This window comes from Melospiza georgiana, chromosome 8 (assembly GCF_028018845.1).
Source record: "Melospiza georgiana isolate bMelGeo1 chromosome 8, bMelGeo1.pri, whole genome shotgun sequence".
Lineage (NCBI taxonomy): Eukaryota > Metazoa > Chordata > Aves > Passeriformes > Passerellidae > Melospiza > Melospiza georgiana.
This window is the reverse complement of record NC_080437.1, coordinates 17,479,205-17,506,921: the sequence shown is the minus strand read 5'-3', so window position 1 is coordinate 17,506,921 and position 27,717 is coordinate 17,479,205. Positions and strand designations below refer to the sequence as shown.

General features: G+C 39.7%; 1 long non-coding RNA gene across 1 annotated transcript in view; it reads right to left on the bottom strand.

Annotated features, from left to right (window-relative positions):
* LOC131086525 (uncharacterized) overlaps positions 1–23,838 on the bottom strand; it is a 78,111-nt gene extending 54,273 nt beyond the window's left edge. The window contains exon 1 of the long non-coding RNA XR_009114763.1: positions 23,765–23,838. This is a non-coding gene — a long non-coding RNA (uncharacterized LOC131086525). The remainder of the gene's footprint in view (positions 1–23,764) is intronic.
* Positions 23,839–27,717: the final 3,879 nt, after the last annotated feature.

Below are 27,717 nucleotides of genomic sequence, written 5' to 3'. Positions count from 1 at the left end.
ATGAAGGAACACAGGAACAGAACTTCTAATTTAGTTATAGTTCATACCACCTCCTAAACCCTTATCATCACACCCACATGGGCACCTGGAGCCAGTCTTCAAATGTAAAGAAGGTGATTCCACTTTATAACATGATCTATTCAATTATAGCTGAAGAGACCATCAAATAAACAGAGACTGCTGGCAGCAAGGTGGTGGAATGTGCAAAGCCAGAAATCATACTTGTCACAAAGGTAAGTGGGGGGACCCTGTGGTGAAGAGCAGAGTTCAGCTTCCTTGGAAGAAAGCTTTCTGAATAACTTGCACAAGTCTCTAAAATATATACATAATGAGACACTGAAAAATGCAGTGCAAGATTGATTCTACAAGAACAACCATATTTCACCTCATAATTTTATCTGTCCTGCGGCTCTGCATACACTGTAACATGTATGATCAAGTATATTGCAAATTGAACCACCAGAACAAGATGAGGAAAGACTTCCAAATCACCTTATTTCAGGGGGTTTGGGGTTGAGGTTTTTCCTTCTTTTTTTTTTCCCCCCCAAACCCACATTACATCCAGCTGACTGCTGAACTGATACAACACATTACTTAAAGAACATCTCTTCAGTGGATGGTGGATAGTTAACAAGTAGATAAACTTAGGTCGAGGATGCAGATGTCAAATAAAGACAGAATAAATGAATTTGAAGTCGTCTGAAAAACTGACATTCAGTAGCAACCATTGCTACAGTTTGAGAATACAAGAAACCACTCAGTAGCGTCATAAGGAAGAATTACACAGCACTGTTTTAGGCTCAGTGAAAATTGCTTTCCACCTCTCAAGCTTTCACTTCATTATATGATCCTTCAATGAGGTAGATAAAAAAGATACTTTCATTTAACCACTGATAAAATGTTTCTACATTACAACACTTGTTTGAAATGTAAGCTTTTTGAGGCAAGAACTAAATTTACTTTTGTTCAGAGCCTGAAAAATGGATTCTGTGGTTCTGTGTCCTACCAGTACTACTGTAACACAAATAGTATAATAAAATAATTGTCTCCTTTCCTTCTAACTAACCACATCCATCAAATGCAGCTATAAGGAAATAGGAGATACAACATCCTTTCATCCTCAGCACCCTTTGCAGACACTCAGACTGCAGTAAAAGACAGTTTATCATTTCACTTTTAGCAGTCATAGAGCAGTTAAGTGACCTGGGGAAAACAGGTCTTGAGGAAGTCTGTAAGCTACTGAGAAAATTAGCGTCTTTGACTTTGTCTCTACAGAGAAGATATCATGGACTTTAAGATAACAAATAAAGTTGAATACCACTTCCCGACTCTGGATCTTGTTCTTGGCACTCCTTAAAGAATAATATCCACAGATCTTCACAACAATAGGGCTTTTTTTTATTGGTGGTGGTGTTCTTTTTAGAAGCTGTTTTTTCCATGATACACACATTTCCCACAGCTCACACTGAGGTATCTGATCAGGTTTTAGACTCTTATCTTACAGTCCCTGTCTCTTGTTAGTGAGTTCATCTCTGGGAATAGTGCTACAAAAAGTGCTGAAAAGAGAAAGACATTGCAAAGGATCTTGTGTGAAAAGCTATTTTGGTTTGTTTTAAATCTAAAAGGCTTTTCATTCTGACTCCACAAAAAAATCATTTTAGCTCACGTTTATGAAAAAAAAATGTTGAAGGAAGATGATTATAGATGAATTGCTACTGTCAGTGAATCATATGAGCTCTGAATAGGAAAGTATAATGCCTGTCAAACAAATAAACATAATATTTAGAACACTCAAAGCATGCTATCAAATGGACAGATTGCAACACTGCACATATCACCTAACCTAGCAGACACACACAGGAGTTATTCTGTTCTCAAGCTGCAATGTCATTTACCAAAATACTTTCTTTGTCTGAGCATCGAATATCTTATTTGTGAGGACTTTGGACTAATTCAAGATCCCTACCAACAAGCAACCTGATGCCTGATACACAGTGAACTGGACTAGTTACACCACAGCACAACCTTTTGTTCATACAAAACAGAAACCATCTTGAAGGACACATTCATCAGAGGCTTAGGCATTAAAGATACACTTCCATATTTCTAATGGCTTGTTTACTCTTCATCCACCTGTGCTTGCATCAGATACTACACCATCTTAATTTCTGCTCATATTTATTTCTAAGCCTTTAATACTTGGTTCATCACCTGCCTCCATATGACTAGGCAGTAATAAAAGCTGGAGTTATAGCCCCTAAAAACACTGTCTTAAAGACTTAAAGCCCAGGAATCATTCATCACAACCCTTTCAATTATATTTGCTTCTTCCCCATTTAGCATGCTTAATAATCTACCACCACTTTGCCTTATAACAGTCACAATAAAAACCCAGTAAACATGGAGCTTCCATATCTAACCATTTCAAAGGTTACTTAAACTAGAATAAACTGCAAAATATCCAGAAGCAGGCTTACAATAAACACTTAGACTTTCAATTTTTAGTGTGAGAATGGGTCTGAAACTTTTATTGTACAATATATTTTACTGCATAAGAAAAGTCTCTGCATAAATGGAAATTAAATATTCATTAACTAACTGTATTTGGTATGCAAGTAAGCAGAAAACAAAACTGCCTATTGTAGCAAAAAAAGAGGCAGACATACTCAAGAACCTGGAATGAAAAACTTTTAAGGGGATATTAATAGACTTCCATTTAACAGCTTACTACAGATCTTCAGCATTTTCAAGTGACAGCAGCATGCCATTACAACTATGAATAAAGTAATATTTTCCCAGCTGTAGTTACAGCCTTTGCTAACCACTGCTCAAAAACAGGTGTTTTGTCCTCTCCATGTGGTACATTCTCAGAAGAGTGTTATTGACTTTTTCTACTCAGGATTTTCAGAGAGGTCCAAGGTATTTGGGAACCTAACTGTTATTAAGAATCTCAAGCCTTTCTGCACCTGTGAAACTCCCAGTAAAATAAACAAGGGAATTTGTCTTGATATTTCAAACTTAGCTTTTGAGACAAAATAGCTCTTTGGAATTTGGGGCTTAAATTTTATGACATGGTGTTCTTCTCTCAACACCAATGTGCCTAACCAATAACACTTCATTGTGTTTTGCTACTGATTATCCTCCTTTGTTCTAAGAAAAGAATACACTAGGAATATCATTCCCAGACAAAACACTTTAACTTAGAAATATGAATATCTGCTGCTTCAGACTAAAAGACTTTGTCCACCAGCTCTAAGAACACAACAAATACAAAAAGCTTTACCATGTGGTCCTGCCCAGGGGGATATAGAGCCACTCTTTATTACTGAGAGCTACTCTACCATTGTTGTAAGTTAATAAAGGTTTCTCTGACTCCTCTTGACTTCTCTACCACTTTAAATGACAGGTGTTCTTCAGCATCCAGGAAATTCCAGGTGTATTTGACAATGCAGTTGTAGTTGCTAATGTCTGTTGTCATTATTCACATCAATGGAAGTGTGACATGGCTCCAGACTAAGCCCAGCTGGTGCTGCAAGTGGCACAGGCCACATTTGCATCCTGTCAGCCCCACATCCACTCCAGCCCAGCACTGAAACAACATGGGCTCACAAACTGGTGACTCACAGCACTTTGAAAAACAAACATCAACAACAAATTCAAAGCCTTTCATCTCTTCTTCAGTAACTTCAATTGAATTATTAATTTCAAACTCTGCAAAAACTGCTGTGCTTTGGCAAGGCCTTGAGGGATGCCTCCAGGCCAGCTCCCAGTATCCAACAGGCAGCTGTAAAAAGGTGTTTAGGCACCTGGAGATATATGAAGTCTCCCAATAAGATCTACATCATGAATTAGGATTCTAATTTACTTAGGCAATTCTGAAATCCCATTTAGAGTCTAATGGCTCTTAAGCAAATAAATACCTTGAAAATCTGACTCCAGGTCACTTAAAGAATAAAGATTATAACAATGGATGTCAGCAGTCAGTAGTCTCAACACAAAGGCAATATGTCTTGTCAGAGGTGCAATTTGCCCTTTAATTCCAGAGACAAATCCCCTGAAAGAAGAATAAAGGACTTTCTAGAATAAATATTGAAGAGATTGGGCAGCCTTATTAGTTTAACCATTTGCTACTTACAGATTCTGCACTTTCAAAGGAGTATTGAATTGCATAAAAGACAACTATTTCTAATTTTATCTAGTATTACTATATATAAACACCACTTTTATAACATTTCCTCCAAGTTAATAGATCACATCATATCAATTATTACTAGGGAGGGTTCTAAACAAACAGACGAATAGTGCCTCAAACAGAAAAAGACTGAAAATTATTTCTTAAGCATTGAACAGTGCCAAATTATAAATATAGTCAAACATGTAACATTCCCTTACCACCCTCTGGGGATCCTTCCCTTTGGGAAGCTGTCCTGGGAGCAAATACTCAGCTGCCATTCCCAGAGTAAGTACAGTTCTATCCCATATCCTCACATTCGATTTTTGCAGATCTGCCACAACATAGTCCAAAGGATAAAAGGTTACAGAAAGGTTTTTGATTCCACTGTAGAACCAGTGGATCTTCTTCACCCTCCTGTCACTGTGTTCTAACAACAGAAATTAATGCTTTTCTGAAGGCTGAGATGTGAAAGCTGGAATCAGTGCCTGCAATGGTATAAAAATGGCTTGGTTCTGTCAAAGGCAATGTTGATTAACACCAACTGGGAGGCAGTTTTTTTAACAGAGTCTCTTCTAGGCACAGAAGGGTTTCATTCTTCAGCAGCTAAACTGAGAATACAGTGATTTCAAAATGTGGTTTTAAAATAAGTATTTAAAAAACACATAATCCAGCCTGCACCTAAAAATTCCTGTTTTTTCCCTGAAACCATGCAGAGCAGAATTGCAGAACAGTGTGGCTCCCTCATTAAATTGGCCAATGCACGTAAACACAAATGAAATCATGTCTCACTAAAAAATATTTTCTAGCTACTCACTAAAATAACTTTGAGAGACCAGGTCCATACATGGAATAAAATGGCTTTCTCTGCCTAAGAAAAGAAGTCTATGCCAAACTCTCCTCTGGAATGACATTTTAACTATTATAAACAGTTTAACAGCAAATGTAGAGCAGAGCAGTGTAGTTTTATACAAACACAGCAACAACACTGAGATTTATTCTGTTCTGAATTAAGCTCTTTATATTGTTTCTACTTAAAAAGGAAAAGTATCAAACACAACAATTCCTACAAATTTCTTTCGCAGCAAACATTTTCAGCTTCTGTTTGCAATTTCACCAAACAAAAGCAGGCCCAAGTCAAGAGGCAGAATTTTGGCTGTACTCTTCTGAAAACACTGTAAGCTTTGCCCTTTCTACCACTCAGGCAACTTAAATAGGGGCAGTCCTCCCACTACTTTTCCAATAAACTTTGCAACAATAGCCACATGAAACTCTTGGAATACATGGCTTAGATACAAACAAATGCTTTTCATAATATCTGCTTGAACCCTTCAACTCATATCAGAAATGCAGAATCTTTATACAGAGACAAAAATCCCTTCCAAGCACTCTGTAACATCCAGAGCATGGTGGGATGAGTCATTAACCCTCACAACTTCCTAGTACACTGTGTACAGCCACTCTCATTTCATATGGGAACACAGGGGAGAAACAAGAGAAAAAGGCTCATCATCAGCACACAGCATTATGACAAATTGTAAATAAGATGTTCACTGTTTAGCTCCAGTTCACAAGTGGTTCTGAATGTTTGTAAATAAAGCCCAATGAGGATTTACACAGAAACTGAAGGATAAAAATGACCAAGTAGTGTAAAGTGGGGGGTAGACATCAACAGGAGCACAGGGTTACAAGGGGTGCCAGGCAGCCCAGGCAAGTGGGGGAGAAGCTGCTCAATAACCTGAATCTCAGATGCACCAGAATAATTGCTAAAAGAATGAAAAGCCTGGCTGAAAAAGAAATCAGAACAATAGTGACAAAAGAGAAAAATAAGCAGATGGCTACATGTTAAACTAGGATAGAAGAGTGTTTAGAAAAAGCAGAATGCCTACATTTAGCCAGGACCATAGCAAAACCAGCAAGAAAGAGTTGCTAAGTATTACTTCAGATAAAATTTCAGAATAGCAGCACTGCCAACAAAGAATTACAGAAGCAGGGAATTTTGACTCTAAGCCCATGGATGAGGAAATACAACTGTAATAGTTTAAAGGAGAAATTTCACACAGAACATTTGGATATAGAAATTACAGCTGCAGGTCCTGACCAACCTGGGTCTGATGCATATTTTTATCATTATCATAGGACAACTTTATTGGACTATTTTTGTGCCTTATAACAGCCACACAGAGAACTACTTGCTTTTAGGACTTGCACTGTAGTTCTTTAGAGATACAAGAGTTGCAACAATGAGCTCTGAATTAAGGTTTTCATGGCACAAGTCATTTGGGGCTTCCATTTCCAGAATTTGGCTATCTTAGAATCTTTATGCAATAAAAGCTGAGTTTACATGACCACTTTGAAACTAGGACGCTGGCTAAACATTCACAAATCAGGGCAGCTTCCTTTCTCAGTTCAAGAATTTTTTTTAATCAATGTTTTGCTTTGTTTTTCAGATAGCCTCATATATTAGACATTTTGAATCTTTATTATATTTCTTTTTTTCTTGTTTGGTTCAGAACTTTTAGAAATCCCATTTTAATGCTTCCCTCTGAAAATTCCTTCTGTTGTTTTCCAGAGAAACAATAATCCTGCATAGGACACCTCGTTATTGTAATGAAAATAAATCTTCATTTTTTTCTTTTCTAAGCATGTTAAGAAGGAGGTTGGAAAGAAGAGAAGAGTTCATACTTAATCAACTGAAGTATTTCATAAACAATTTTAAGTGTCTGAAAAGTATCAATAACTAATTTACTAATTTAAATCTGAGCCTAAACCATTCAATTTTTATCTCAATTTTAAAATGCCATATATATATATAATCTTAAAGGATGCTCAGATTCTGGGTTCAAACCTTACTCATGAAAGAATAGGAAAGCAAAAAAGAATTCTGAGAGCACTCAGAGACTATTTTGGAGGAGAGGAGGGATCAGCTGTAGAGATCTCAACATATGAAAGTCACAGAATTTGTGTAGATGCTCTTGTCTATCATTAAACAACCTCGTATTGTCACTGAGCTCTTTACTGGTTGCCATCATGCTGCTCGGCAGAGGAGATAAAAAGACCAGTGTCTAATGTTCCAGACAGAAACCATGACAATATATTAAAAAATGCTGAATTTCAATTCTAATACAGACTGATTAGATTGAAAGACAAGTTAGAGTGAAATGGTGTCAGGTTCAGTGAACCAAGCATAAAGGCCTTTATGACTACACTGGCATTTCTGCCTCAGTTGCAGGCATCAGTGACTATATTAGATTAGGTCACCTGAGAATTTAAATAGAATCACACATTTCTAATTAAAAAAGGGCTCGTGTGAGTAATACAGTTCCATATCACCTTAACTGCATATTGTAATTACAGTTATAGCAGCACTGCTACTGGGATGTAATTACTGCAACTGAGCTTCTCCATTCAGGCATTTTCATGGGAGCTTCATGCAGCATCTCCTGAACTTGCATTAGAAACTCAGTGACAAGGATCAGAATGTGAACTGTCCAGGCATAAGGATGGGGTTTTTGCTGCTCTGAGCTGGCTCAGAAATAGAAAGAACAAAACTTAATTTCTATATAGAATAGTCAGATTCCTTGAAGCAGGAGCTGAAAGTAAGCAAAGGCATTTTCCCTCAAAGAAAATGGACAGTCACTGTACTCTATGGAAAATACACTTCAGAGATCACTCCAAATTCATGATGATGATGGCCCTTAAGGCAAAAAACTACCAACTGAATTAAACTCACCAAACTCTTCTTCCTGTGCTTCTTAAAAAGAGTGATCTGGAATTCTGGGCTATCTTGAAGTAACTACAAAGACAGCTTTCTAGTCAGTTACCAGCCTTAACAGCACCCAAAAATATGGAACCCACCACAGGGTTTCCTTCACAGCATGCTGGTATGATGAATTTCACACAGAGAAGGCATTACAGTCATTTTACATTAACTTTGCAAGTTTGCTTTCCCCAGTTTAGTGTCAGTGTTCACTAGAACCACAGATCTGAAAAGATTGCACTGGAGTAATCAAATGCAGCTCTAGTGAGAACAATTTGCTGAAATCCAGGTCAAACTTCTACTTCTAATCTTGCCTGAACCTAGGCCTGAATAGTGTAAACCGGTACAGGAAAAAAGTGTCACCCTCTCATCCATTTCCTAAAGATAGAAGCAACAATGTGAGGAAGAGCTGAGGCAGTAAAGATTGGCATTTGTCCTCTTCTCTCCTTGGATTCTCCTCAGTGTCTTCTCATGGTTGTTCTCTCTCTCATAAAGCAGCACTTGAGAAGCATATTCCCCATGGTATTTCTGTAGTACTTATAAACCACCAGCTTGTGCAAAGGAGCACCTTATTGCACTAAGACTGTGCAAGGTTCTTAACACAGGTAACCTGAGTTACCTGTGGCTTCACCAATGGCACAGTACTCATGTCATTCACAGATCTTCAGCAAGGACAGCAGGCACAAGCACTTGCTCCAAAAGCACAAGTCCCTTAACAAGCAGATAATGATTTTCAATACACTTCAATAGCTACTCCAAATGCAGCAGAGGACTCAGGATACTCCTCACAGTTTAAACAGTTACCATTTATCCTACAGAGCATTGACTACATAGACATACAAATCAACCAAAAAAAGCCCATCACAAAGCACTAGTAGAATACTTTATAATCCCCAAAACCATCTAAGGGAAAATGCTTTCTGTTCTATAAATTAGTTTAAGAGAAAAGATCTCATTTTTTTACTGCTCTAAGCTTCTCTGGGAATCAGTCAATTAAATTGGCTAGCTGTGTTAAGGTAATTGAGAAGCAGTTCCTAGAAGATATTACATACCTACAAACACAGTACAAACCAAATGCATAGAGTTTGGCAAGATAGAAGCAGGACTCTAGTTTGTTTTCTGTCTGGAACTAAGGGACAGAGTGTGACTTTATGAGTTACCTTATTTCCTAGAAAAGGAGGACAATCCTGGTCTGTATTGCCAGATAGATTGTGCCTAGCAGCACTCTCAGCCCTTCCCTCCACTTCAGCCCTGTGCACCTGCATCACCCTCAGCAACACACTCATATATACACTGATACTTTATCAAAGTCAAGTTTTACACAGCAAGGCACAGTGGCTTGACTAGGGCCTGATGAAAACCAAAATCCTCTGGCAGAAAGAAATGGAATCATTCCCTAAAGCCAGAGTAATTACTAATCATCAATAATAGCAATGAAAAAAGATGTTTTCCAAACTTCTCCATGTTCTGTGGAACAGAAATTATGAAGACATCTGTACAACTGGTGAGGGGAAAAAAAATTGCAACTCAGAGATTTTTTTACCTCCTGCAAACAGTGGCCACCTGGCTGTTTTTTCATACAAAATATGTGTTCAACAAATTAGTCAATATTTTCTACCATAAATTCTATCTATCTTTCTTATCAGTCTAAATGTATATAACACAGACTTCCAAGGTAAAATACATAAAAGATAACCTTTTCAGTTCTGTGTCCTCTTTTTTTTTCTTTTTTAAATTCCTAAAGCCTGAAAACTTTAAAATGAGAGGGAGAGGTGTTCAGATTTTTTGATTTTTTTACCACTTGCTCCTTTCATTTAAAATATCACTTCTCTTATTCTGTAGTCTCCTTAGATGTCTTAGACATAAAGCTCGTTCAGCCATCTATCAGAACAAGCTGTTACACTCTGGCAAACAGCAACTTTTCTCCCAAATATTTATTCAGGTGTTAAAAAACTTGGAGACTTTATTTGTTTTAAACTTTTAAGCAATCAAAATAAAAATATTTCTTCCCTGGACAGTTAGCCAACTTCCATTATTATAATAACCCAGAGATATTTCTACCAGATCATCAATACTGCATATACTCTGGAAGAAATTTTTTTTTTAAAAAAGGAAAATCAAAGGAAAGTGACATGTTTTTCTCTAAAGAAAACCAGAGGTACAAAACAGAGGGATCCTTTGAGCCTTTTTTATATAAAATGGGAGGGAAAAAAAAGCATACTAAATCAAAAGCGCACTTTTTATCTTTTATAGATTACTTAATGATAGCTTGCAGAAGTCCCCAAAAGAACATTAAATATTTCATACATTTAGTGCATCCTAAATATCAGAGGGTTATAGAAATTAACAACCCTCTGGTAGTGGACAAACATCTAGCAGGCAGTCAGCTGCACTGCAAGCCTATCTTACACACAGTTTTTAGATGCAAAATTATATTTTCTTATTAAATATTAAAGTGGCTGAAAGGGAAGTTATTATAAGATTTGCATAACAAACAGAATTGCTTTGGATTAAAAAAAAATTAAATCTAAAAAGGATTTTTAAGGTAAAGGCAGCAAAACAGTTGCTCATAAGAGTCCAGCTGAAAGGAGATTGCTTGCTGAATCCCTTCTTCCTCTAGCTAACAGTATTTTTCTGTTTCCTTGTGCTCCTTTGCTTTTGTGCTCCCAGCTTTCCTAATTTGGACATCCAAAACTTAACCAAGGACTAATCATGTAGATGCTTTCCATAGTAAATGGAGTAGGATAACTAATGGCTCAGAGTAACTAGAGAAGGCTACGATGAAATAAGAAGAAAGGGGCACAACTGATCATTCTGCTGTTCCTTGTCCATGCCCTCCTATTCTGGTTGGGTCAGCATGGACCACAAGGGTCTCCTGGTCCATACCTGGGAGCTCAAGGTACAAGAGCACAGCTCCCAGCAGGGAGACTGGCTACTTTTATTTTTATAGTTGCAGTGAACTTTGTGCACAGTCTTTCTCTCAACATAAGCCCACATCTGTGATCCGTGCTAGGCCAGCTGTTACAACAAAAGCTAATTCTGCCACATCCACGTCCCTGATTGATCTGGAGTTGGCCTTTACAAAAAAGAGCAAGAAGAGCTAGATGCAAACTGGTGGACCCAAATACCCTCTAAGTCATTGGTTGGTCAACCTTAACAATACTGACAAAAATGGAGTAAACTCACATAAGTATTTTAAGAGGGCTTGAACACATAATTCACACACAAGGATGTGAATACTGTGGCATACTGAGTGAATTCAGCATCATCCAGTCTGAAATTCAAGCAACAGAGGTTCTTCCATAGGAACCATCAGGGACCTTGGAGAGATCCATGGCACTTGGTAACTTTACCTTCACATATAAAGTGAGTGCCTGAGGTATAGAATGGTTGGGGGAATAAACAGTTCTTTTAATGCTGGGATTTACAATGAATTGAATTGTGTGATTAGTGGATGAAGAGCTGCTCCTCTATTACATGGTCCATTTGGCTCAGGGTCTCCCTGTGCTATCACTGTTGGGCGAGCATAAACAAGTCTTCTACTCTTGATCATCCCAGGACACTTTCTGGGTATGCTTTCTGTGGCATACAACTAAAAAAGAAATTTTTCTCACTCGCACTCAGATCTGGCATCAGGTTAGGCTCCAAATACTCGAGCTATACTTTGGGTTCAGATCTCAGCATCAGCACTGTATCCAGCTGGGTTACAACGCACTTCCTCAAGTCAGCATGTCTGATAGCACACAGTACACACACAGAACAACTTAATGGAAACAGAAGACCTCAGTGGGAAATTATAACTTTTGCAGGAACATATGGCCCACAACCACTCAGTGTCTAGAAAAGTGTTTATTTCAACATTTCATAGAGGGGAAAGCAAAATAAAAAGATACATACACTGCTTCTGAATACCTTGTTGCTAGTAGACTTACACAAAGCACTGACCAAACAAAACAAAATGTAGAAAGTTCCAGCATTTAGCGTGGAAGCTTATGGAAGGGAAAATGATTAAATCAACTCCAGCAATGACTTTTTTTTCCCCACAAAGATAGTGTCTACAGTTCTATTGTACTTTCCACTCACAGTGACTCAAAAACCACTCCCATAAACCACACGTGGTGAAAGTTCCTGTACTCACTACAGGGAGCACAGATGCTTCTGGGGTAGATTACGACAGATGCTTGGAACTGTGACTCTGTGGCATATCCAAAATTAGTGGATGTTGCCAGAGTTAATGGCTCTCTACACTTACAAAATGCCACGTAAAGACAACCAGATCTCTTGCTCCCATTACCTCTGAGTTCACCAGCCACTTGCTGTGGATGTTAGCACAGTCAGCGTGCACTTAGCAGGGACTGCCTTGCACTGAGCCATCAGCATTGCTTCCTGCAGTATCCATGTTTTCACGTAAGTTCACATACTAGATGTGGGCAGAACATCCCTCTCCTGTCCCAAAATCATCTTGGACATCAGCACAAATAAACCAGGGTTCCTACTGCACAGTAGAAGGCTACCCTGGCTGGACTGGATCCTTCAGCCACTTCAGAGACAAGAGAGGAGAAGCATAAAAGAACGTTGTGTAATTTACACGTCACCCTGCACTATATCAGTAACAGAGCTGGAAATAGAAACCTCCCCTCTCAGACGCTGCACCAAGAGGCGTGACAGGTGCTCCAGAGAGCCCTGTTCCAAAGCATGTGTCAACTAGAGCGTGGGCATAGCACTGCAGGGAGGAAAGGACTGGTGCTGAGACAGGCTCAGTGAAGCTTGCTGTTGAACACTTTCCCCTACACCTATCCTGCACTTAGTCCCCAGCTTGCAGAATGTGAATTATCACCTGTACCTATGCACATGTATGATGACAAGAGGAGGTAACATGACTCACTGCTAATAGAGCCTTAATAATGAAAAGCAGTGATTCCAATGCTCCTTATTAAAGCAAAAATGGTCTTCATTTCAGTAGTAGCCTTTTCAACTACAAAATAAATTGCATTCTCAGACCTGGCCTTAGTTTATTAAGCCATTAGAAACAGAATTGATTAATTAAATCTGAATTAAAACAAGGACAGACCATGGCTTGGCAAGATGCCATGTAAAGCAGACTTTTCACAGGATTAAACTCTGTCTGAGGAGCTAACTGTCAGCTAAAGGCTAGTTCAGGATGAAGAAGTCACCCAAGATCTGTGACATCCAGCAGCTCAAGTAGTGAGGATTTCTTGCCACTCAATGCCACAAGGCAAACAGAGGCTTTGGGGTGTCCTTGTACTCAGGACTGACAAATTACTTCTGTTGCCAGATTACTGAATTTTTATTATGGCTGATTTGCCAGAAAAGCAGCATGATATTTTTGAAGGTCATGAGTTTATATACAATTATTATGTTTGATTTTTTTTTAAATTCAACAGTAGATTTCACTTCAGTAAGCTTCACCAAATTGACTTATATGACTGTATAACCTGGATGGGATCCAACTGCTGAGCACTGAGTTAGTATCCACTAACAGTGATTTTGCTTTAGCTTATGTATCAGGGAATGTACTCCTTCATCCTGAACACATGGGTCTTAAAGCCTGCAATCAGCCTGAAATGCCTGTAGATTTTTCCAATCTTCACCAGAAAGGTGGGAGACCTTGTGGTCATTGTGCTGCTACTGTACTGCAAAATACTAATAGAGGCATAAAACTTCTGATAGGCATGAAATCATTTATCATAAAATTTTAGTTTTCCTGTAAAAGAAATGAAACTATCTATGAAATGTCTATCATATATCTTAGCCAAAGGCTTTTAAATTTCCATTATAGAACAAGGAGATATCATGAATTAGTCCCAGGATTTCACAGGGCTGCACTACAAGCCTTTATGAATACCAGACTTTGCAAATTAATTATATTATTTTTAAAAGCAAAAAACAAACAATGAACAACGCAACACAGAACTTCACCTAAAGAGGCAGCAAGACAATATTTGAGAAAAAGGAGGAGAAATGTCACATTCAATAAAAAGAAAACTTACACAGTTCCAGTGTCAACAAGAAATTAAAATGTTCATTTAAATACATCAAGAGTGGGGAATTTTCTGTGTTGGAAGGGAGAGCTAGAGATGCCCACATTGTCTTTTCTTACTGGACTGTGAACTGGTGGTGTCTGTGGCACTCTCCAGAGCTACTCCATCAACTCTTTTTGAGGAATCTATACAAGCCCTAGAGAGTCAGGGAACACTGAACCACTCAGGACTGGAACTTCCCCTTGTGCTGACCTCTGGAAATTGCAAACATCTTCTCTTCACAGCAGGGAATTTCTACAGTGGTGGACAGAACCACAGGCAAAACAATGTGGTGTGCAAGAGGTGTTTTGTCATCTCCTGTGAAACATGTCACCTGTGATATGGCAGTAATTGCCTACACTATCCACTGAGCCTCAAATGTTGCTCAAAAGCAACTACAATGCCATTGCAGTATTTCCACAGTCTCTCTCACTCTCTATTAATTCCAGACCAATGTACTGAAATTTAAAAATCAAAAGGGAGAAATTATTTAACATCCTATCCTGACAACTCAGCCCCAAATCCTTGTGGATGAATCTAGTTGATTCAAGGCAATGAGAGATTGTTTCCATCAAGTCCAGTGAGTTTGGATCAGATATTAAATCCCTTGCACTGGTAAAGGCTAAATAACAGCTAACAGTTACAGCTTGATGAAGCATGAGTCACAAAATACCACAGCTCACCCAGTGTCTGAGCTCTAGTGAGGCAGTATCAGCAGCAGAACATTTGTTCAGATCAACACAATGAGCGCATGCCTAACGTGATGGGTTTCACTGGGCACAAAGAACGCGCATCTGAGCGTGTTCACAGCTTGTTTGTTCCAGTAAAAAACAATGCAAGACAGCAGCACAGAACAAAAGTGAAGCCTGAGAGATTGCAAAGGGTTGTTGTTGTTGCTCTCTCTTTAATGAGGCCTCACAACATAGCAGGTGATTCTCCAGATGCCATCTCCCAATCTTACAAATGCACACATTAGGAATCTGTAAAATCCCTTCCCGAGGGAGAAGCTGAAGGAGCTGAGGTGAGATGTTGAGGTGCTTCTACTCCTGCCAGAAAACTGATTGCAAAACAAGAAACCTGGATTCTTTTTAATCAAAATTCCACCCAAAGAGAAACGGACATATAAAATATGTACATTGAGGAAAAAGGCTTATTGGCAGGAGTGCCATGAGTTAAAGCCAGCTGTAGGGAGAAGGAACACCTCTGCCTCAATCATTTCCTGCACTGAACAGTGTGATTTTATGTGGAATGTCTGACTGCTAAGTCTATACCACCTTCCACCCTTCAGAGCTAAGTAACAGTATTCCCTTCTGTCTCTCCATGGCTGCTAACCCAATGATCTCCACCTAGTCTACTTGCTTGATAAACCCTTTCTCTTGGAGTTCTTAGTGTTTGGCTTTAGCACCAATATAGATACCAACTAGATTTTTTATAAAAGATCACAACAATCATGTAAAGATACATCATATCTCTCATCTAATTAGAAATAAAACATGAATAACATGGTTTAAGTCTAATAATCACTCATTCAACACCATAAACACAAACACTGATGGCCAGTCATTTACCCTACTCATATTCATTTATTATACAATGGGGTGCAGTGACCCAGAAATTGTAATAGGAAATGGTCTCTGAGGGTTTTGCTTCCTTTTTTTAAGTAGAAATATTTTTTAAGAAAACAAGCACAGCCTTGTGATTAAAACATAGGTATTTTTAGAATAGCGTTCTATAGACCATGTAGCAAACTAAAGCAATAAATGATACATATTTTAAGAACCCTTTCATTAAAAGCTTACTGTTAATAAGTATATCCAAGCTTGAAGATCTATTCTGTCATGAGTATGTCATTCAGCCAGTAAAACAGCAATCCCTCTGTGAAGCCATTGTGAAGTTTCTTTTCTTTTCAGTACTTCCAGGATTTTTTTTATGGATAACATATCTCACAACTGAATAAGCAGTGTGTTACATATGAAAGTCCTCACAAAACAATGTGAACTGCTAGAAAAGAGAGATTAGAATGTCTGTGAGGTTTTTTCTGCTAGGTTCTTCTGCTACCTCATACCTGTCTGAGGCAGGAAAGGACTCACTACCAAGTGCACAAACTCCCCAGTAATGCCAGATCACAGACCAAAGCCAAATTACAAAGGAAAGGAAAAGGTGGAGCCCCCCAAGCCTCTTGTCATTCCTCATGCAAGAGTCCATGTCAGCAGCACTATGCTCCATTGCCTTTTCATCCTTCTGCCAGTCTTTCCTATCCCAGTCTTCCCATTTAGTCCAAAAGCTGTCTCTGGTGTATTTGCACAAGGCTATTCTTGTGAGGACTTTGATCTTAGCTGGTGCCAGTGCTCTTTGAATCCAGGCAGTAAAACAGAAAAAAGGTCCAGAAAAATAATACATTGTTTGTGTACACATATGTGCACTGCCATATGTGTAACTAAGCACCACTTTCAGGAGAATCACAACACAATTTGTACAGGTCTTTGAAACACCTAGATGTTAGAATAGCAAGTAAAGTATTTTCTTGCCTTTCACAAGATATTAAATTCAAATCCAGTGTCTGAGGAAATGTGATTTCCAGGTTTGGAGTCTCAGATTCTATGATTTTTTTGTACATTTGTATAGTTGGCTGTAAAGACTCAAAAATCACAAATGTGCTAAGAGATGGTGCCCAATAATACAGCAAGGTAGGACACAAACAACGTGTTCTTCATGACTCTGTGTTTATCCCAGACTTATAACAGTACTGTTGCTTGGCACATCCTACCTTCTAGAAAGCAAACTTCTGCCACATGGATTTGCATTTATTGTACATTCATGTATCATCTTACATGAAGGAAGTACACATCTGCTGGACATATAAGTTCTCAAAAAAGAAACAGTTATTTGGTTACTTACCCAACTAAAAAATTCAGAGACACACAATAGAGAAAGAGAGAAGAAACTGAAGCAAAGATGGAGTGAGAAAATGAATACTTACACAACCTCTGCACTTGTCAGTCTTTTATAGGAATTTATATAAATTGTTAACACATATTGTAGTAAGGTTTCCTCTCATATCGTAATCTCTTTGAAGAAAAGTGTGTATAGATAATATAAGATTAAAAAATTAAAGCATGTAAAATATTTAGTGGGCTTTTCTAAAAATTAATCAGCCTAAAAGCTTTCAGTCTATTTGTAGTGACAGCACAAACAGACTTTTCAAGACAAGAAACAAAACCAATTATCTAGTCACCTATTAAAATGTGTAATAAGAGTACTATTTCTCACTCTTCAAATGTCACACTGCATCAAGAGAAACTGGAATATCTAATGATTTTTTCTGGAAGCTGTAACTCTGGGGCATATATAGCTTCTACCTTGCCACCCAGCATGTTTGTGTATGTGATATATTCTCTTCCAATTTTGCAGACTTGTGCCCAACAGGTTTCTGAGAAGATATTTTCTTGAAACACATTATACTGGAACAGGTCAGTGAACAGAAATTCATTGCAATTTTTTTTGCAACAAAAGACATGACCCGTAATTCAAAATTGATACATCACTGAATACCATGTGCCATATCTTTCATACTACATGACAGAGGGAATTCCACACAAAGAGCTTCTCTAAGGCTTCTGGAGACAGAGATTATTTCCTCATAACTGTGTGCACTGAATTCACCTCCTGGAAGGAACCTCAAGATGAGCATTCAGTGACTCTGCTGGCATTGCCAGAGAAAAGCTTAGAAACAGCCAGCACAGTGAGGAGACTCTCCACAGTACAGCCTCTAGTCAAGTATTCTATCCTTGCAGTGACAACCTCAGATGGGCAAGAAAAGGTGAGAATCATCTGAAAATAGCCCACAGCCTTTTAGTATCTGCTGCAAGGACTTACAGCAGACTTTAGGCAGCTTCAACTCCCACTCAGTGGAGACTTTTTGCTAGGGGCAGTATGAAGTCAGACCCCAGATGCATTACCCAGCATCCAGGACCTGGGTCATCCTCCAAGGCACAACACAGACACCAACAGGTCACCTGATCTTCCTGGGGTCTCCTCCCCTGCCAAGCACTGGTCTGCCTCCTGTCATGACCATACAAAACTCAATTCAGAGTTAAGCAAAAAACTGCCAACCACACTTTAATATCTAGTAAATGTCAGCGGAGCTCAGTGCTGTATGACTGGCAACTCTCAGTACAGTTTATATTTTGTGACTGGCTTGTCCCTAAAACATAAGGGGCTTTCCATAAGGATTAGAGGTACTTCACAGGCAAATAAATTTCAGACAAGTTTTCAGAAAAGTAACAATTAATAAAAACAACACTTCATTCCATACAATTCTACAAAATTGACCAACAGAAGGAAGTTACAAGTACCACCACTGCAAAGACATGTCTTACTTGAACAGTTTTTCCCAGTATTTAAAGAGCTCAGTCAGAGCACATCACAACAGAATAAACAGAGCAGGAAACAGACCTAGTTCAATCTTGTACTCTTTCTTGCTTAAGTAACACCAATGACAGAAGGATAAATATCTATTAATTTACCTAGACTGTTTTTTTAATTATATCCTTATCTACCATAAATGCTGTACAAATTTCAGATGGATTGATATGAATATTTTTTAAATAACACCTGCTATAACTCCAGATTATGTCAAACAAGATTCTGTGCTGATGCAGGGCTCATTGCCTTTCCTCCAAACAGTGGTCTTGATCAAAGTAAGTGCTAACACTACCTCACATGTAGCTGGGCAAAAGTGTAAGTGCACAGTTCCTAAATCTGGCCTTTCTCTCTCTCTTATGGCCTCACACGCCTAACTCGCCTTGCCTAACTTGGAAAAACCATGCCTGTGATTATTAAATGGCATTTGACTCCAAGGACCATTAGACTTGGCCTTCCTGGCACCACTGGTATGTCTCTTGGAATGGCAACACTGCAGACACTGGAAAGTGGTAGCAAATTCACAAAGCTCATCATAACTCATCAACCACTACTTCTGACTCTTAAATAAAAGAATCGATACAGACATAGAAAAAAAGGAAAATGAACTCATATTCTGGTATCAGTCTCCTTTTCCAAACAGTCACCTTCATTCTAATTATGTTCATTCTGCTCTAAGAAAAAGATAACTTCTGTTACTTATGTGAATGAGGGTTGCAGTGTTTATTCAAAACCAGAATAGCCTTCTGGTCTTGGGGCAGATTTCATTCATATTGTGATTATGTGGAAATAATTGATTCTTTGAAAGACCATTATAGCTATAAATCAATTCTGTAGATAAACTACATTTTCCTGCATGCTGCCATTTCCTGTCTACCCATTTTGATGGAGGCATTGAAAACTCCCAGCTGTTACAGCACCAAATACTCTTCTCTTACTTCTCAGTGTAAGAGGAAGTACAATTATTTCAGAAGTTTTCCTAGCAAAGAATAATTTTAGCAACAGTTTGCTTCTAAGATAAGGTCACTCACTTCCAAGTTTTTATTGTTCATGAAGAGGGAAAACATCAATAAACTGTTACAAGATTGGCTATGGATATAAAAGATAATTTTTTTTAGAAATTGCTTTACCTCTCCACATCTCATTTCCTTCAACTGGAAAGTGATAGCAGAGTTGCCTGCTATGCTCTCATTTGTAGATAAGAAACAGATTTAGTGCTACACTGTAATTCTGTGGCTAGAGAGACTTCACACAGGATATGGAAGCAACTTGCCCAAAAACCAATCTAGATCATCTCCTCTTACTCTGAATAGGTAAGAAATCCAAATAACAAACCCAGGCTTACATTGTATGCATTAGATAGATGTCAAGATATAAAGAAAGTGAGAAAGAATAAAATACCAACTGACATGTGGGCATTTACACACCCAAATTCCAATACAAAGTGTCTGATCTGAGAAGCACATCACAAACCAGTTTTTCTACCTCATTATTCTCATCTAATAGTATTTGTTTTCCTAAACACATTCCAAAGAACTGCATCCACGATGCAAGAATCCAAAATTACTTAATCATGCTTCACTATATCTTAGTGAAGCCACGAAAAAGGATATACAGAAGTGCTATTTCTCCCAGTATTTAAATAGTATTTCTGTCTGTGATAGCACGTAGTGCCTGTTTTAGCAACCCTAATGAGAGTGAGGCATGACTGTATCTAGTTGGCAGAGTTATCACAAAGTGTCTGACCACCACTGCCCAAGCAGTTTGGCATGGATCAATTTTCATGCAAAAAGAATTCCGAAGTGCTGGGAACCCAAGCACATATGGCATCAGAATGACACCTTCTTTGAAAGACACCTACAGTAGCACACTTGCCTTTACTGTCATGCTTGGGTAAGCACTCTCTTGGCTGAGTGTGAAGACCTGACAGCATCACTTCCCCAAGCCTGTCCTATAACTGATGCAAATACTGAGCCCAAAACCTGCTTATACTGTAACAAGCAGAAGGGTCACAATACAGTCTGCAAAGGAGGCTGAAATCATACCAAAGCCTAAGGTCAGGTTCATAAAGCCTTATTTAGATATGGAGACTAAGTATCTGTCACCCAAGGAAAAGGAAAAAGTGAAGGAAAGCATCTGGGTATCCAACATTGTTGAAAACCCAGGCTTTTATATTCCCACTTCAGAGATCCTAAGCAGCAAGTAAAAGCCCTAGTATAGTCTTTTACACAATAAGAGTAAAGACTAAAACAACCTACCCATGACTGAGAACTTCAAAGGTCTGAAGTAAAAACAATTTTCAAAGAACAGTGAACTTTATCCATGCTGCCAGCACATTTCCCAATACTGAATAAATCCAAATCAAATATCTCACACACACACCAAAAAAAAAAAAAAAAAAAAGGCAAGCTTCTCAGCTGAAAACTTGTCTGTTCTTAAAGACACAGCAGTTTCATTAATCCTATAGGTAGTCTGTACTCTAATATAAATTACACTAATCAATGAAAGTGCTGACCCTGTCTTAACTTGCACCTGCACCACAAACAACACACACTGTACAACCTAATTCCTTAATGCTCATTCACATATATAGCACCACAGCAGATAATGGGATTATGGAAGAGATTGAAGACTTCAGAATCAGACCAACAGAACCTCTGGGGCTACGTGCAAAGGACTCAGCAGAGAGAGAAAACATCACAATTGTTCATCCATCTTAGGAGATTATATTATAGTTTTTACTTAAAGCAAACAGAACCAGTAAGGGCACTGTTGTGGTCTCCCCATCTGCACTGTATTGTCATAAGACCAAAGGGGCATTTACCAAAGTCAAGATACAAAAAACTGAAAAATAACACCAAAAAAACATGGAGGAACAGAGAATGAACCAGTGTAGCTCTCTACTGCAGAACACCATTGCGACAAAGCAGTCTGTAGTAGGTTCATCAATTAATTAGCACATTGTATACAGTAACGCAACAGTAAGCGTAAATTCTGTGAACATCTGCCGCCATGTCTCAATAGTGACCCTTGTGTGCACACGTGTGTGCACACACACTGCACCCACATACACAGCACACTCTTCAAAACACAACGTGTAATTTTCACAAAGGTTTAACATTCCTGGTTTTCCCCCAGATTCAACCTTTGCAAAAGCAGTAAACTTGTAATTCAACATTTGCAGAATGCTTCAAAGTTTCTCTGAGTTCTCCTTTCCCCCTACTCCAAATATTTTCCCTCCCCTACAAACAGAAAACACAAGAAGAGACCTGTTTATCACATGACCTTCCTTTGGAGGAACCCTTACATTTGTACCCTTTGAATCACTTATGTATCAAAGAAAAAGGAAGCTGCTCATAATACTCACATGGAGCACATAATTCTTAGCTTCCTGACTTTTAGATTAGCCTCCTGGGCATGTGACATTTACTAGGCACTGTTTCTTTCTTCTTCTAAACACCTTAGGTGTGAGCTTGTGTGTATGTGTGTTTCTCTGTGTGTTTACAAAATATCTGATGTATTCCAAAAAAGGCACACCTGCTGTGTTTTAACTCTATCACTACTTATATCACTACCTTATATATATTATTATGAATCTATACTGGCTTTACAAAACAGGATTATCTTTAAGATAACTATTTGTATTTAAAGATAATAAGTATGCCTACAGAAGAAAAGGGGAGTGCAAAAGAAAAAGAAATGGGATTCATTAGGGACATTCAAATGTGATACATACATGTTTTTGGTATGCCTACCCATGCAGCAGAACCAATGTGGTCCAGCCTTTAGAAGTCAAGAGGTACCAATCAGTCACTAACCTTGTGCAAGTTAAACCAGTCTTTGCCTTGTCTGATGTCTTAGAGAGAGAAGCATTTGGGACAGATGTCTTTTTATGACAAGGTATCAAGACATACAAGAGAGAACCATCTTCAAGTGGCATAATCAATAAAATGAAATACTAATATACCAAATATTTACCCAAAGCAGCAGCAGTAATAGCAATACCATGCAGAATATAAAAGCAACAACTACAACTAAGGAAACACTGATCTTTGGGCAGAAGAGTGAAGAAAAGATTCTACTTAGAACAAATCCCACTATCAACCATCTGGATTCCACTCAGGTGCCCTTGATTTGGGAGCTCCTTTATTGAACCCATACACAAAGGAGTGACAACCACGGCACTGACACGAGTGTAGGCCACTTACTGGTTAAAAATCAAACAAGCGTAACAGCAGGAGCCCAGGCAGTTTTGCTGAAATGAGATCTGCACAGCAGGGCAGGCATGGCTTTTCTTCATTACCCTAATAGCCTAATAAATAAATAAGGAATTGTTGTGTCCATGGCAATCATGCTGGTGATTTTTTTCTCCTTCCCTTCCAATACACCTCAGGAGTGAGGTAGCCATACCCCAGCTGCAGAATCTGATCTGTAAATAAAAAACTCAGAGCTAAATGAAGCCCTTTCTCTGATAGGATTTGACAAAAAACTACTGCATATTCTCAGACATTTAAACCACCTACCATTCATGAGGCACTGGTGATACCTGAAGCTGTTGCCAATTATTTTTCACTCCTGAATTCCTTATGAACTGCTTGCAAAAGGTATTTACACCTCTGCAGAGAAGCACACAAAATACAAATCTTCAGAAACAATAGAGTGAGACCAACCAGTAGCCTCTTTTCCACTCAAAGACACAACAGTTTCATACCCTGCCATTCCTAGCTTCTGTTTTTATCCAAACTACAGCAAGTGTTGGCTTCCTAAAGTACAGTATTCTCAGCATGTCGCACGCAGGGCAGCATCCATGCGCCGCTGACTTGGTAATTGCATTATCTGCAGCCGCTGATGAATGAACAACCGTAATGCATACATCCTGGCTTTAGCCCTCTCGGGACGAGTAGACACACACTCCCGCACCAGATTCACTCAGTTTGCTGAGTCCGAAGGTATACAAAAAAATGCCCGTGCGCATTCCCTCTCATTTTAAAAGCAATGTTGTAATCTGCTCCCCCTTCCCCCTAACAGAAATACAGCACTTCTATTTACAAGCACGAGAAGCTCGTTCCCGAACCTACTTCTCGGCATCTGCAATCTATTCTACCTGCAAATAATAAGGCTTGAATAAAGGCTCGAAAAAAATTGTGGTGTACCATCGACACCGTCTCTGGATACTAGGAAAAACAGAGAGGCGCTAATATCCCACAGCATGACGGCCCTTTAAAGAACGACTAGTCCTTATGGATATAAATAATCTCAAGAATAAAATGGAGCCAAGGCGATTTCCATTGCAGAGGAGGGCAATGACCAGCTGCCATAGCTACGAAAGCCCCGGCCGACCCACCAAGTTGCCCGCGCAGAGGAGCTTACCTCGGAGCGGCACGGCAGCCTCCGAGCCCGCCCGGACGGGACGCCGCAGCCGCGCCGAGCCGAGCGGCGGCTCCCCGGCAGGCGGCGGCCGCGCTGGGCACCGCCCCCCGCCCGGCGGCAGCGGCGCGGGAACCACCCGCTCGGCGCCGGCACGGAGCGAGCCCCTGCCGCCAGCAGGAGCAAAGAGGGCCTGCGCTTCCCGGCCGGGAAAGCCAGCCCAGGCCGGAGCGGAGGAAGGCGGGAGCAGCCCGGGAACGGGGGCGCCGAGGGCCCTGCCCGACCTGTTGCGCGTGTCGGGCGCCGCTGGCCCCTGGGGGGGGAACTGGCCGAGGAGTGAGCGCGGGGGAAGCCGTGCCCCGGTGCGGGTGGGCACACGGCTGAGCAAGGGGCGCTCACTGCAGCCATCGGTGTCTCTATTGCGTGTAACACAAGTCACTGAAGAATGAGCAGGAAGAGACGAAGGAAGGGGGAAGAGGTCTCTGATAAATCACTAAATGCTCCATCTGGGGAAAAAAGATCAAGTAGAGGAGAGGGGAAATCCCCGTCTCATTCACACTGCTTTCCACTGGATTAATATTACTACTAGTATTACTATTTTGGTTTCATGAATGCTTAGTGCACAACTCCCAGATCAGCTTGGGTACTTCACAAAAGTGGAGGAAAGGCAGTCCAGACTCAAGAGCATACGGACAAAACACGTGAAGGTACCGATCCACAGATGGCCTGACTGTGCTGCCTCTGTGTAAGGAAGGAACACCGTGGACACGCAGGGAATTTCATCCTTCTCAGGCTAACATGGCACATCATGTGGATCTTTTTAATATTCAGATGTTATCATTGTGTTTTTCTTTCTTTTTCACCTTCAAAGTTCCTGTTGATTTTAATATACTGACAGCCATAAGAATGTGGTTTGTCTTTTCTTGAATACTATGCATGAATCAAAACATCACCAAATAATTCAAACCAACTGCCAAAATAAATTAATTAGATCTCAATCTGTAAATTTGTTTGAGAAAAAAATCAAACACGTTTTGTTTTCAATGGCCAGAGGACACAAAGGAAGTTAAATCCCAAACTTTGTTCCCTCTAAAAGCACACTAACCTCTCAAGAGCAGCTGGAGTAATCTCCTTCACTTCAGAGAGATGAATAAATACAAAAGGCAGGCTAGCTGCCTTCCAGATGGGGACAGGAAGTTTGCAGTGATGATCCTGAGCAGCCCTCTGTTTCTTGAAATCCCCAGGAGAGAGGAACGTCACCATCATCTCAGAGCAGAATGGACAGCCGGGAAATCTCAAATCTGAAACCCAGACAGTGATCCAGCTAGTGAAAATAGATGTCTGTTTCTCTTTCATCCGATGGAGAGAAGGGTGATAAAATTTGTGGCATCCTGCCAAGCCATTGAACTCATTTAGGCACAAAACCTCATGTTAGCCAGGCTTAATAGCATCAAGAAGAAAAAAAAAAAAGTATGCAAGTCTATACATACATCTCCATGCAACAGAGGCAGAAGCCCGGAGCAATGTAGGTAGATAGTTAAACATTGTAACCTTGTTCTCTCCTGATCTGTTTAGGGTCTGCAAGCATTGTTTACCTGTCTCTGCTCCTGAAACAATGCTTCTAAAAGCCAGTTCAAGTACCTTTTATTAGCCTGGGGACTCACTGGTTCATCTCTGAACCCAGGAATGTCAAGCCACCAGTCTAGAAGAGCTATTCTGTTCCAGGTTTTTATGTTGGGAAGGCAGAAATCTGCTTAGCAGGATAGGTTCATTCTTCAGAGAGATCTACCAGCAGCACAAAGTAAACCTGGTTTTGCCTCTCTAATGCATTAGTGCTTCTCAATACAAGAAGTTCTGGACTGTATTTTTTATCTGCACTGTTGAAATACCACTCCCACTATCCTTAGATTATACAGTTGCTTATGGACACTGAAACAGTAAAAACGTGTTGACAAGATCACAAGGAATGCAGAAATGTAGGTTTTTTCTGCTGGCAACAGAGGAGTCAGGTCTGTCAAAACATCAGCACTGGCATGGCCACCACACTAGTCCCACCCAGACCAGCAGGCAATTGCAAGTCAAACCATGGAGAAACGATGATTTTAAGTGAAAGCACACTTACATACATCACTCAGTTTTCAAAACCTTTTGGGCATTTCTGAAAATTCACCTAAATAAGAGCAGATATTTTTCAAAATATGCTCAAACCCCAAGTCTGCCCCATGTAGCTGAGGCAGATAAAAACCCTTTAAAACCTTACTTGGGCTATCTGTGTGAAACAAGCATTTCCTCTGAAATAGGAGAGGGCTTTGTACCTCACTGCTGTCAGCAGGTGACTTGACAGCTGCCCATCTGCTATGCATTTTGTAAATACCAAACATTTGTCTCCTGAAATGCCCCATCTTCCTGCTCCTCTCAAAAGCAGGAAGTCTGCCTTCCTGCTTGTGTCCAGGCTGTATTAAAAAAAGCATGTAATGGACTGTTATCTTACTAGCAGCCAAACTAATAACAGCAGTCAGTCTAAGATGACACATGAACACAAGAGCCTAAAGTGTGTAGTAGGGCCAATGGTTTCATGAGGAAGTGAACTCAGCCCTTCTTGCAAAGAGCTATGTTACCAGAGGGAGCAAATCTTTCATCACAAAGTTCATGCTTTGAATCCAATGCAGAGACATCTCTGGTTGAATGAATGAATATCCCCCACTGCTACTGCACCTTAGGCAAACTGCCCCAGAGCAAGGACTGAATCCCATTCTTTTCTTGAACATTGTCTCTCAGGAACAAGTACCAGGAGGAAAACTAGCAGTGCTGACACTTCAGGTAGAGGCCCATAAGAGCAACTAACAGCCTTCACAGTGTTGTCAATTGACAGGCATCTCTCCTCTAAGGGCCTTGTCCTGTGTGCACATACAAAGACTGCATCACACTTAAAACTCTGACATGACCCAGCTGCATTGGAATTTTAATGCTAATCTAAGTATCCTCACTGAAAAAAGATAAATGTAATGGCTAAAAACTGGTATGAGAAAACAGAGATAAATGGATTATGGGGAACACAGACAAAAAGCACTCAAACATATCTGAACATTATCCTTCTTAGTACTAAGACTTTGGCTACACTGCACATTTGCTCTCCACCCCCATCCCTTCCCATGGAAATTTAGAGCTGTGAGGTTGAAAGAGAAGTGACCCTTCATTAGACAGAGAGTATTTGATTCCACATACCATCCCAGGAGCTGTGATACCTCTCATGAAATTTTTCTGTACTCCACAAACTTTTTTAGATTCTTAATGACAAATGTTCATAGGTAAGAAGTACACAGGCACAAATACTCCTCACTTACTGAAGTTTGTGGGACTTCTATGATCATCTTTGCTGATGACAAGAATTTATCTCATTGACCATGAAATTCCTAAATTGTGCCTCTAAATTATGTTAAAGGAGGCACATATTTAGTGCTGGAATGGCAATCCCCTACCTGAGGTGACACAGGAACTGGATGGGACAGCTTCTTAACAGCCTGCTGGCAGTGATGTGAACAGAAGAAAAATCCCTGCTTGACTCAAGCCAAGATAAACTTTCTTTTCACAGCACTAAAGCAACATCACCTTTTTATTTGTAAAACAGAGAAGTCTTTAAAATAAAATCTATGACATCACTGTTCCCAAATCTTGCTGTTTCCATAGCCATAGCCTGAACAAAAGTGCACTTCCCATTTGAACTATCCTACTGCATAAGACAGCAGCTTAAACAAGAAAATCAAGTGTGTCTCAGGTCAGTGCCCCAGTGTCTTCAACTTAATGCAGGTATACTGACTCCAGGCCCCTTCTCTGGGCTTCCCACCATTCTTCATCACACCATTTAAACCAGACACAAAGTCATGATGATTCTGTGAAGGCATCCAGACGGACCAACTGCAACATTTTCCAAAGGCAAAATCATAGAGTGTAGTGAA